Here is a 13,827-nt window from a genome sequence, read left to right as displayed (position 1 = left end):
CCAACTGTAAAGTTTGGTGGATGGGGAATAATGGTCTGGGGCTGTTTTTCATGGTTCGGGCTAGTCCCCTTAGTTCCGGGGAAGGGAAATCGTAATGCTACAGCATACAGTGACATTCTAGACGATTCTGTGCTTCCAACATTATGGCAACAGTTTGGGGAATGCCCTTTCCTGTTTCCTGTATGACAATGGCACCATGCACAAAGCGAGGTCCATACAGAAATGGTTTGTCGAGATGGTGTGGAAGAACTTGACTGGCCTACACAGAGCCCTGACCTCAACCCCGCCGAACACCTTTGGGATGAATTGGAACGGCGACTGCGAGCTAAGTCTAATCGCCCAACATCAGTGCCCGACCTCACTAATGCTCTTGTGGCTGAATGCCCACAGCAATGTTCCAACGTCTAGTGGAAAGCCTTCCCAGAAGAGTGGCAGCTGTTATAGCAGCAAAGGGAGACCAACTCCATATTAATGCCCATGATTTCAGAATGAGATGTTTGACGAGCACATGTCCGCATACTTTTGATCATGTCGTGTACATCACCTTTAGTTTATTATATAGACCACTTACTGTTGTTGTAAATATTAGTAATGGCTAATATTGTATTCATTGTAGAATTACTCACTTTAGCAGACAGCAACATCTTGTAATAATATGTCAAAAATAACATATAATCATTATTAATATAATTAATCATTCCATTTTAGCCTATCCACCCTTTTCAGTTCAACCCCCACGCCCCCATCTCAGACAATCTGTTAAACTGCCCTTTTCTAGTTCAACCCCCACGCCCCCATCTCAGACAATCTGCTAAACTGCCCTTTTCTAGTTCAACCCCCACGCCCCCATCTCAGACAATCTGTTAAACTGCCCTTTTCTAGTTCAACCCCCACGCCCCCATCTCAGACAATCTGTTAAACTGCCCCTATTTAGTTCAACCCCCACGCCCCCATCTCAGACAATCTGCTAAACTGCCCTTTTCTAGTTCAACCCCCACGCCCCCATCTCAGACAATCTGTTAAACTGCCCTTTTCTAGACAATCAAACTGCCCTTTTCTACGCCCCCGCCCCCATCTCAGACAATCTGTTAAACTGCCCTTTTCTAGTTCAACCCCTGTTAAACTGCCCTTTTCTAGTTCGCCCCCATCTCAGACAATCTGCTAAACTGCCCTTTTCTAGTTCAACCCCACGCCCCCATCTCAGACAATCTGTTAAACTGCCCTTTTCTAGTTCAACCCCCACGCCCCCATCTCAGACAATCTGCTAAACTGCCCTTTTTAGTTCAACCCCACGCCCCCATCTCAGACAATCTGCTAAACTGCCCTTTTCTAGTTTCTAGTCTCAGACAATCTGTTAAACTGCCCTTTTCTAGTTCAACCCCCACGCCCCCATCTCAGACAATCTCAGACAATCTGCTAAACTGCCCTTTTCTAAACTCTCAGACCCTTTTCTAGTTCAACCCCACGCCCCCATCTCAGACAATCTGTTAAACTGCCCTTTTCTAGTTCAACCCCCACGCCCCCATCTCAGACAATCTGCTAAACTGCCCTTTTAGTTCAACCCCCACGCCCCCATCTCAGTCTCAACTGCCCTTTTCAGTTCAACGACCCCATCTCAGACAATCTGCTAAACTGCCCTTTATAGTTCAACCCCACGCCCCCATCTCAGACAATCTGTTAAACTGCCCTTTTCTAGTTCAACCCCCACGCCCCCATCTCAGACAATCTGTTAAACTGCCCCTATTTAGTTCAACCCCCACGCCCCCATTTCAGACAATCTGTTAAACTGCCCCTATTTAGTTCAACCCCCACGCCCCCATCTCAGACAATCTGCTAAACTGCCCCTATTTAGTTCAACCCCCACGCCCCCATTTCAGACAATCTGATAGGCTGCCCCTATTTAGTTCAACCCCACGCCCCCATCTCAGAAAATCTGATAGGCTGCCAATGCCTGTTCTCTTGTCAAGAACACACCATCCACAGTTAGCGTGCTTCTGCTGTCATTGACGTTTGCCATATTTATTTTTCCATTTAGCCTACCACATGTTGTACGGTTTGTCACTGATGTTGCTCGTGTACCATGTCTCAATAAGTGTACAACATCGTTAATCACAGGCACCAATGAAACATCGAATATACCTGTTTCACTAAGGCAGGCATAGGACTGTAATAAATGATTACATCATTTACCAATATCAATTCATATCAATTCATATAATCCCAAGGGCTGTAAAACAATGTTTTTTAAAAAGCTTAGCAGTAGCAAACATCTGTCTAAAAATAACCATTTTGAAATATGTTCAAATCTTGTTTCGTCATTCCTGACAATTTCTCCATTCTCATATGCAACCATCGCACTTGCAAGACTCGTGAAATACCAGACAGAAATGTGTGCTGCCTTGGCATCTCACAATAATATCCCCATGCTATAGAAATCTGATTGCATAGAACAGAAAAGATTAGAATAACTTTATTTCTCTCAGAGGGAACTTCCGTCTGTGACAATTGGGATATATAATTGGGATATATAATTGGGATATATATGTATACAGGACCGCCTTCAGTTGATCCTGATTGGATTTGACAGGTGGTGAAGACTCAGTAATGATAATAAAGAGGTTTTTTATTTTTTTATTTAAAGCTCTTAGATCAGGAACTATTCAATCAGATTTGTCCAATTACCTCCAACGTGACCCGGTGGAACATTCCTTGAAATCAAATCAAAAGGTGCTTCAGGTGGGAAATCACTTATAGTATTATCTATGAAACTCGGTCATCTTTGTGTTTTCCATTGTTCTTATGAGAGGAGTCACAGTGTAACATCTGAATCAGACAGCTACAGTACGTCACAGGTGTTTTTTCACCATGTTGTTATAGAGTTCACCTTAGAACAGTCTCGTAGACAGGTAGGTGTTTTTTCACCATGCTGTTAAAGAGTTCACCTTAGAACAGTCTCGTAGACAGGTAGGTGTTTTTTCACCATGCTGTTATAGAGTTCACCTTAGAACAGTCTCCTAGACAGACAGGTGTTTTTTCACCATGTTGTTAGAGTTCACCTTAGAACAGTCTCGTAGACAGGTAGGTGTTTTTCACCATGCTGTTAAAGAGTTCACCTTAGAACAGTCTCGTAGACAGGTAGGTGTTTTTTCACCATGCTGTTATAGAGTTCACCTTAGAACAGTCTCCTAGACAGACAGGTGTTTTTTCACCATGCTGTTATAGAGTTCACCTTAGAACAGTCTCCTAGACAGACAGGTGTTTTTTCACCATGCTGTTATAGAGTTCACCTTAGAACAGTCTCCTAGACAGACAGGTGTTTTTTCACCATGCTGTTATAGAGTTCACCTTAGAACAGTCTCCTAGACAGACAGGTGTTTTTTCACCATGCTGTTATAGAGTTCACCTTAGAACAGTCTCGTAGACAGGTAGGTGTTTTTTCACCATGCTGTTAAAGAGTTCACCTTAGAACAGTCTCGTAGACAGGTAGGTGTTTTTTCACCATGCTGTTAAAGAGTTCACCTTAGAACAGTCTCGTAGACAGGTAGGTGTTTTTTTCACCATGCTGTTAAAGAGTTCACCTTAGAACAGTCTCACAGGTAGGTGTTTTTTCACCATGTTGTTAGACCACCTTAGAACAGTCTCGTAGACAGGTAGGTGTTTTTTCACCATGCTGTTAAAGAGTTCACCTTAGAACAGTCTCGTAGACAGGTAGGTGTTTTTTCACCATGCTGTTATAGAGTTCACCTTAGAACAGTCTCGTAGACAGACAGGTGTTTTTCACCATGCTGTTATAGAGTTCACCTTAGAACAGTCTCGTAGACAGGTAGGTGTTTTTTCACCATGCTGTTATAGAGTTCACCTTAGAACAGTCTCGTAGACAGGTAGGTGTTTTTTCACCATGTTGTTATAGAGTTCACCTTAGAACAGTCTCGTAGACAGGTAGGTGTTTTTTCACCATGCTGTTATAGAGTTCACCTTAGAACAGTCTCGTAGACAGGTAGGTGTTTTTTCACCATGCTGTTAAAGAGTTCACCTTAGAACAGTCTCGTAGACAGGTAGGTGTTTTTTCACCATGCTGTTATAGAGTTCACCTTAGAACAGTCTCGTAGACAGGTAGGTGTTTTTTCACCATGCTGTTAAAGAGTTCACCTTAGAACAGTCTCACCACCATGTTGTTATAGAGTTCACAGAACAGTCTCGACAGACAGGTGTTTTTTCAGCTGTTACACCTTAGAACAGTCTCGTAGGTGTTTTTTCACCATGTTGTTATAGAGTTCACCTTAGAACAGTCTCGTAGACAGGTAGGTGTTTTTTCACCATGCTGTTATGCTGTTAGAGTTCACCTTAGAACAGTCTCATGTTTTTTCACCATGTTGTTATAGAGTTCAGGTCTCGTAGGTGTTTTTTCACCATGCTGTTATAGAGTTCACCTTAGAACAGTCTCACAGGTAGGTGTTTTTTCACCATGTTGTTAAGAGTTCACCTTAGAACAGTCTCGACAGGTAGGTGTTTTTTCACCATGACAGGTAGGTGTTTTTTCACCATGCTGTTATAGAGTTCACCTTAGAACAGTCTCATAGACAGGTAGGTGTTTTTTCACCATGCTGTTAAAGAGTTCACCTTAGAACAGTCTCGTAGACCAGGTAGGTGTTTTTTTTTTCACCATGTTGTTATAGAGTTCACCTTAGAACAGTCTCGTAGACAGGTAGGTGTTTTTTCACCATTTTTTCACCTTAGAACAGTCATGGTGTTTTTTCACCATGTTGTTATAGAGTTCACCTTAGAACAGTCTCTGTTATAGAGTTCACCTTAGAACAGTCTCAGACAGGTAGGTGTTTTTAGAACAGTCTCGTAGACACCATGCTGTTATTCACCTTAGAACAGTCTCACAGGTAGGTGTTTTTTCACCATGCTGTTATAGAGTTCACCTTAGAACAGTCTCGTAGACAGGTAGGTGTTTTTTCACCATGAACTGTTGTTTTTCACCATGCTGTTAGAGTTCACCTTAGAACAGTCTCATAGACAGGTAGGTGTTTTTTCACCATGCTGTTATAGAGTTCACCTTAGAACAGTCTCGTAGACAGGTAGGTGTTTTTTCACCATGCTGTTAAAGAGTTCACCTTAGAACAGTCTCGTAGACAGGTAGGTGTTTTTTCACCATGCTGTTATAGAGTTCACCTTAGAACAGTCTCGTAGACAGGTAGGTGCTTTTTGCATATTCATGTGACATAATGTAGCAACATTTTATCCTATACTCTAAGCATAATCCAGAAATGAGAATTAGACCCAAAATGAAAGCAATTGCCTGAGGTAGGTGTTTTTTCGGTGCCTGAGGACGGTGACGGAGGTTCACGGTCTCGTAGACGGAGGTGTTTTTTCACCATGGTTATAGAGTTCGGAGGGTAGGTGCTTTTTTCATATGGTGCCTGAGGAGACAACATTTTGATAGGTTCACGGTCTCAGAAAGGAGGTGTTTTTCACGGTGACGGAGGAGGTGTTTTTTTTCACCATGGTGCCTGAGGACGGTGACGGAGGACGGTGACGGAGGACGGTGCCTGAGGACGGTGCCTGAGGACGGTGCCTGAGGACGGTGCATGAGGACGGTGCATGAGGACGGTGCCTGAGGACGGTGATGGAGGACGGTGCCTGAGGACTGTGATGGAGGACGGTGCCTGAGGACGGTGACGGAGGACAGTGCCTGAGGACGGTGATGGAGGACGGTGACTGAGGACTGTGATGGAGGACGGTGCCTGAGGACGGTTCCCGGGTGATGGAGGACGGTGACTGAGGACTGTGATGGAAGCTGTATACATTTTTGAGGATCTGAGTGCCCATGCCCTCAGCCTCCTAAGGGAGAATAGGTGTCGTCATGCCCTCTTCATGACTGTGTTGGTGTGTGTGGACCATGATACTTCCTTAGTGATATGGACACTGATGAACTTGAAGCTGTCGACCTGCACCACTACAGCCCCATTGATGTGGATGGGTGCATGCTCAGCCCTCATTTCCTCCTTTGTCTTGATCACGCCGAGGGAGAGGTTGTTGTCCCGGCACCACACAGCCAGGTCTCTGACCTCCTCCCTGTAGGCTGTCTCATCATCGTCGGTGATCAGGCCTACCAACATCGTGTCATCAGCAAACTTAATGATGGTGTTGGAGTCCTGCGCTGGCCACGCAGTTGTGGGCAAACAGGGAGTACAGGAGGGGTCTAAGCACGGAGCGATGGTCATTTAGTCAGGTTATCTTGGAGTTCTTGGGCACAGGGACTATAGTGGTTTGCTTGAAACATGTAGGTATTACAGACTGCTAGCCTCGAAGCGAGCATAGAAGGTATTTAGCTCGTCTGGTAGGTTTACCTCACTGGACAGCTCACTACCGGGTTTCCCCTTGTAATTTGTTAAACACTATATTTACAAAAGTATGTGGACACCCCTTCAAATGAGTGGATTCAGCTATTTTAGCCACACCCGTTGCTGACAGGTGTATAAAATCGAGCACCCTGCCATGCAATCTCCATAGACAAACATTTGTAGTAGAATGGCCTTACTGAAGAGCTCAGTGACTTCCAATGTGGCAATGTCATAGGATGCCACCTTTCCAACAAGTCAGTGGCTGAATGGAAGCAAGATCCCGCAGTAATGTTCCAACATCTAGTGGAAAGTCTTTCCAGAAGAGTGGAGGCTGTTATAGAAGCAGTGCTTTGTATGCGTCTCTATGTGCCAGAATAACAACCTATCCCTCAACGTAACCAAGACTAAGGAGATGATTGTGGACTACAGGAAAAGGAAACTAAAAAGATTTGGCATGGGTCCTGAGATCCTCAAAAGTTTCTACAGCTGCACCATCGAGAGCATCCTGACCGGTTGCATCACTGCCTTGTATGACAATTGCTCGGCCTCCGACCGCAAGGCACTTCAGAGGGTAGTGCGTACGGCCCAGTACAACACTGGGGCAAAGCTGCCTGCCATCCAGGACCTCTACACCAGGCGGTGTCAGAGGAAGGCCCTAAAAATTGTCAAACACCCCAGTCATAGACTGTTCTCTCTACTACTGCATGGTAAGCGGTACAGGAGTGCCAAATCTAGGACAAAAAGGCTTCTCATCAGTTTTTACCCCCAAGCCATAAGACTCCTGAACAGGTAACCAAATGGTTACCCGGACTATTTGCATTGTGTTCCCCCCAACCCCTCTTTTACGCTGCTGCTACTCTCTGTTGATCTTATATGCATTGTCACTTACTTAACTATACATTCATGTACATATGTACATACTGCCTCAATAGGCCCAACCAACCAGTGGTCCAGCACATTGGCTAATCGGGCTATCTGCATTGTGTCCCACCACCCACAACCCGCCAACACCTCTTTTACGGTACTACTACTCTCTGTTCATCATATATGCATAGTCACTTTAACCATATCTACATGTACATAGTACCTCAATAAGCCTTGACTAACCACTGTCTGTATATAGCCTTGCTACTGTTATTTTCAAATATGTTTTTACTGTTGTTTTATTTCTTTACTTGCCTACACACACACACATGCACACTCACCCACCTTTTTTTCCCGCACTATTGGTTAGAGCCTGTAAGTAAGCATTTCTGTCACGTTCTGACCTTTATTTCCTTTGTTTTGTCATTATTTAGTATGGTCAGGGCGTGAGTTGGGGTGGGCAGTCTATGTTTGTTTTTCTATGATTTGGGTATTTCTATGTTTCGGCCTAGTATGGTTCTCAATCAGAGGCAGGTGTCATTAGTTGTCTCTGATTGAGAATCATACTTAGGTAGCCTGGGTTTCACTGTGTGTTTGTGGGTGATTGTTCCTGTCTCTGTGTTTTGCACCAGAGAGGACTGTTGTGGGTTTTCACGTTTCTTGTTTTGGTTAGTTTGTTCATGTGAAGTGCTTTAATAAACATGAATCAAAACAACCACGCTGCGCTTTGGTCCGCCTCTCCTTCAAGTCAAGAAAACCGTTACAATTTCACTGTAAGATTGGTCGGGCCAATTGAGGTAGTATGTACATGAATGTATAGTTAAGTAAGTGTTGTATTCAGCGCACGTGACAAATAAACTTTGATTTGATCCAGAAACCTATGAGTCTTCAGTCCAGTAACCTATGAGTCTTCAGTCCAGTAACCTATGAGTCTTCAGTCCAGTCACCTATGAGTCTTCAGTCCAGTCACCTATGAGTCTTCAGTCCAGTAACTTATGAGTCTTCAGTCCAGTAACCTATGAGTCTTCAGTCCAGTAACCTATGAGTCTTCAGTCCAGTAACTTATGAGTCTTCAGTCCAGTAACCTATGAGTCTCCAGTCCAGTAACCTATGAGTCTTCAGTCCAGTAACCTATGAGTCTTCAGTCCAGTAACCTATGAGTCTTCAGTCCAGTAACCTATGAGTCTTCAGTCCAGTAACCTATGAGTCTTCAGTCCAGTAACCTATGAGTCTTCAGTCCAGTAACCTATGAGTCTTCAGTCCAGTAACCTATGAGTCTTCAGTCCAGTAACCTATGAGTCTTCAGTCCAGTAACTTATGAGTCTTCAGTCCAGTAACCTATGAGTCTTCAGTCCAGTAACCTATGAGTCTTCAGTCCAGTAACCTATGAGTCTTCAGTCCAGTAACCTATGAGTCTTCAGTCCAGTAACCTATGAGTCTTCAGTCCAGTAACCTATGAGTCTTCAGTCCAGTAACTTATGAGTCTTCAGTCCAGTAACCTATGAGTCTTCAGTCCAGTAACCTATGAGTCTTCAGTCCAGTAACCTATGAGTCTTCAGTCCAGTAACCTATGAGTCTTCAGTCCAGTAACCTATGAGTCTTCAGTCCAGTAACCTATGAGTCTTCAGTCCAGTAGCCTATGAGTCTTCAGTCCAGTAACTTATGAGTCTTCAGTCCAGTAACCTATGAGTCTTCAGTCCAGTAACCTATGAGTCTTCAGTCCAGTAACCTATGAGTCTTCAGTCCAGTAACTTATGAGTCTTCAGTCCAGTAACCTATGAGTCTTCAGTCCAGTAACCTATGAGTCTTCAGTCCAGTAACCTATGAGTCTTCAGTCCAGTAACCTATGAGTCTTCAGTCCAGTAACCTATGAGTCTTCAGTCCAGTAACCTATGAGTCTTCAGTCCAGTAACCTATGAGTCTTCAGTCCAGTAACTTATGAGTATTCAGTCCAGTAACCTATGAGTCTTCAGTCCAGTAACCTATGAGTCTTCAGTCCAGTAACATATGAGTCTTCAGTCCAGTAACCTATGAGTCTTCAGTCCAGTAACTTATGAGTCTTTAGTCCAGTAACCTATGAGTCTCCAGTCCAGTAACCTATGAGTCTTCAGTCCAGTAACTTATGAGTCTTCAGTCCAGTAACCTATGAGTCTTCAGTCCAGTAACCTATGAGTCTTCAGTCCAGTAACCTATGAGTCTTCAGTCCAGTAACTTATGAGTCTTCAGTCCAGTAACCTATGAGTCTTCAGTCCAGTAACCTATGAGTCTTCAGTCCAGTAACCTATGAGTCTTCAGTCCAGTAACCTATGAGTCTTCAGTCCAGTAACCTATGAGTCTTCAGTCCAGTAACCTATGAGTCTTCAGTCCAGTAACCTATGAGTCTTCAGTCCAGTAACCTATGAGTCTTCAGTCCAGTAACCTATGAGTCTTCAGTCCAGTAACCTATGAGTCTTCAGTCCAGTAACCTATGAGTCTTCAGTCCAGTAGCCTATGAGTCTTCAGTCCAGTAACTTATGAGTCTTCAGTCCAGTAACCTATGAGTCTTCAGTCCAGTAACCTATGAGTCTTCAGTCCAGTAACTTATGAGTCTTCAGTCCAGTAACCTATGAGTCTTCAGTCCAGTAACCTATGAGTCTTCAGTCCAGTAACCTATGAGTCTTCAGTCCAGTAACCTATGAGTCTTCAGTCCAGTAACCTATGAGTCTTCAGTCCAGTAACCTATGAGTCTTCAGTCCAGTAACCTATGAGTCTTCAGTCCAGTAACCTATGAGTCTTCAGTCCAGTAACCTATGAGTCTTCAGTCCAGTAACCTATGAGTGTTACAATTGGTGCTCAGCTGGTAGAGAATGGTGCTTGTAACATCAGCGGAGTGGGTTCGTTTCATGCTGTGAACACCCATATGAAAACGTATACACACCCTACTGTAAGTCGCTTTGGATAAAAGTGTCCCCTAAATGGCATATGTTATGTTATGTGCAGTGCCTTCAGAAAGTATTCACACCCCTTGACTTTTCCCACATTGTGTTTTGTCACTGGTCTACAAACCCCATAATGTCAAAGTGGAATTATGTTATTAGAAGTGTTTACAAAAAGTATTCAACCCCTTTGTAATGGCAAGCTTCAATAAATTCAGGAGTAAAAATATGCATAATTAGGTCACATAATAAGTTGCATGGACTCACCCTGTGTCCAATAATAGTGTTTAACATGATTTTTGAGTGACTGTACCTCATCTCTGTACCCCACACATACAATTATCTGTATGGTCCCTCATCTCTGTACTCCACACATACAATTATCTGTAAGGTCCCTCATCTCTGTACCCCACACATACAATTATCTGTAAGGTCCCTCATCTCTGTACTCCACACATACAATTATCTGTAAGGTCCCTCATCTCTGTACCCCACACATACAATTATCTGTAAGGTCCCTCATCTCTGTACTCCACACATACAATTATCTGTAAGGTCCCTCATCTCTGTACCCCCACATATACAATTATCTGTAAGGTCCCTCATCTCTGTACCCCCACATATACAATTATCTGTATGGTCCCTCATCTCTGTACTCCACACATACAATTATCTGTAAGGTCCCTCATCTCTGTACCCCACACATACAATTATCTGTAGGGTCCCTCATCTCTGTACCCCACACATACAATTATCTGTAAGGTCCCTCATCTCTGTACCCCCACATATACAATTATCTGTATGGTCCCTCATCTCTGTACTCCACACATACAATTATCTGTAAGGTCCCTCATCTCTGTACCCCACACATACAATTATCTGTAGGGTCCCTCATCTCTGTACCCCACACATACAATTATCTGTATGGTCCCTCATCTCTGTACCCCCACATATACAATTATCTGTATGGTCCCTCATCTCTGTACTCCACACATACAATTATCTGTAAGGTCCCTCATCTCTGTACCCCCACATACAATTATCTGTAAGGTCCCTCATCTCTGTACCCCACACATACAATTATCTGTAGGGTCCCTCATCTCTGTACCCCACACATACAATTATCTGTATGGTCCCTCAGTTGAGCAGTGAATTGCAAACACAGATTCAACCACAAAGACCAGGGAAGTTTTCCAATGCCTCACAAAGAAGGGCACCTATTGGTAGATCAGTAAAAATATAAAAGCAGACATTAAATATCCCTTTTATTCATTATTAATTACAATTTCGATGGTGTATCAATACACCCAGCCACTGCAAAAATACATGCGTCATTCCTAACTCAGTTGCCAGAGAGGAAGGAAACTTTTAAGGGATTTCACTATTAGGCCAATGGTGACTTTAAAACAGTTGGGTGGCTGTGAGTGGCTGTGATCGGAGAAACCTGAGGATGGATCAACAACATTGTAGTTACTCCACAATACTACCACAATACTAACCTAATTGACAGAGTGAAGAGAAGGAAGCCTGTACAGAATATAAATATTCCAAAGCATGCATCCTGTTTGCAACAAGGCATTAAAATGATGTGTTATATTTGTGGCAAATCCAATACAACACATTCATGAGTACCACTTTCTATATTTTCAAGCATAGTGGTGGCTGAATCATGTAATGGATATGCTTGTAATCGTGAAGGACTGGGGAGTTTTTCAGGATAAAAATATGGAGCTAAGCACAGACAAAATCCTAGAGGAAAACCTGGTTCAGTCTGCTTTCCACAAGACACTGGGAGATGAATTCACCTTTAAACAGGACTACCTGAAACACAAGGTCAAACCTACACTATAGTTGGTTACCAAGAAGACGGTGAATGTTCCTGAGGTGCAGAGTTACAGTCTTGGCTTAAAATTGGCACATTCTTTAAAATAATAATGGGCACATTCTTTAAAATAATAATGGGCACATATTGTATAATCCCAGTGTGCAAAGCTCTTCGAGCAGGGTTCATCAACTGGAGACTTTAACGTTCCATCCTCCCATTCGAAAGATGGCACCGTACGCACGGCAATGTCCCCAAATGTAATCAAGGTTTGAAAATATTATAAGTCAAATATTTAAATTTAAGTCAAATATTAGATCTGTTTAGGCTTATTGTGGGTTAGGGTTGGGGTTAGGGCTGCAGTCTAAAAATATGTATTTTATTATGTTCCAGCCCCCCAGCCATCAGCTCAAGAAACAAATCTAGTTAATGATATCTGTCTTAGAGACTTATTCAGAAAGACTCACAGCTTTAATCACTTCCAAAGGTGATTCTAACATGTATTGACTCAGGGGCGTGAATACTTATGTAAATGAGATATTTCATTATTTCCTTTTTAAAGAAATGTGCCAAAATTTCTAAAAACACATTTTCACTGTCATTATGGGGTATTGTGTGTAGACTAGTGAGATAACAATTGAATCCATTTTGAATTGAGGCTGTAACACAACAAAATGTGGAATGAATCATGGGGTAGGAATGCTTTCTGAAGGCACTGTAACAGGTGTTAGTCATCAGTAAGGGACAAGGGTTCATGTAATGAGATTGTATCAGATAAGGTCACTCCACGGCTTGAAATAGTACCAATGACCTTTTCCGGTGCCAGGGCAACTGGTTTGTACATTGTCAAGCAGGGCATTCACGTGTGTTGATGGGCAGAGTGTCACTAGTTCCAGCCGTGGAATGGAAAGTGACAGTGGAGGAAACGATACTGTTTGCAGCACAGTGATTTCTGTCACATTTTACTTTTACTCTCGTCTACAATCAGAGACAGAACATCTCTGAATCAATCTCTGTGTCCTGTTACTACATATTAATGAGTGTCCTGTTACTACATATTAATGAGTGTCCTGTTACTACATATTAATGAGTGTCCTGTTACTACATATTAATGAGTGTCCTGTTACTACATATTAATGAGTGTCCTGTTACTACATATTAATGAGTGTCCTGTTACTACATATTAATGAGTGTCCTGTTACTACATATTAATGAGTGTCCTGTTACTACATATTAATGAGTGTCCTGTTACTACATATTAATGAGTGTCCTGTTACTACATATTAATGAGTGTCCTGTTACTACATATGAATGAGTGTCCTGTTACTACATATTAATGAGTGTCCTGTTACTACATATTAATGAGTGTCCTGTTACTACATATTAATGAGTGTCCTGTTACTACATATTAATGAGTGTCCTGTTACTACATATTAATGAGTGTCCTGTTACTACACGTTGATGAGTGTCCTGTTACTACATATTAATGAGTGTCCTGTTACTACATATTAATGAGTGTCCTGTTACTACATATTAATGAGTGTCCTGTTACTACATATTAATGAGTGTCCTGTTACTACATATTAATGAGTGTCCTGTTACTACACGTTGATGAGTGTCCTGTTACTACATATTAATGAGTGTCCTGTTACTACATATTAATGAGTGTCCTGTTACTACATATTAATGAGTGTCCTGTTACTACATATTACTATGAGTGTCCTGTTACTACATATTAATGAGTGTCCTGTTACTACATATTAATGAGTGTCCTGTTACTACATATTAATGAGTGTCCTGTTACTACATATTAATGAGTGTCCTGTTACTACATATTAATGTTGATGAGTGTCCTGTTACTACATACTACATAATG

The sequence above is a fragment of the Oncorhynchus keta genome, chromosome 23 (assembly GCF_023373465.1).
Source record: "Oncorhynchus keta strain PuntledgeMale-10-30-2019 chromosome 23, Oket_V2, whole genome shotgun sequence".
NCBI classification, from domain to species: domain Eukaryota; kingdom Metazoa; phylum Chordata; class Actinopteri; order Salmoniformes; family Salmonidae; genus Oncorhynchus; species Oncorhynchus keta.
Note: the sequence above shows the minus strand (reverse complement) of the source record.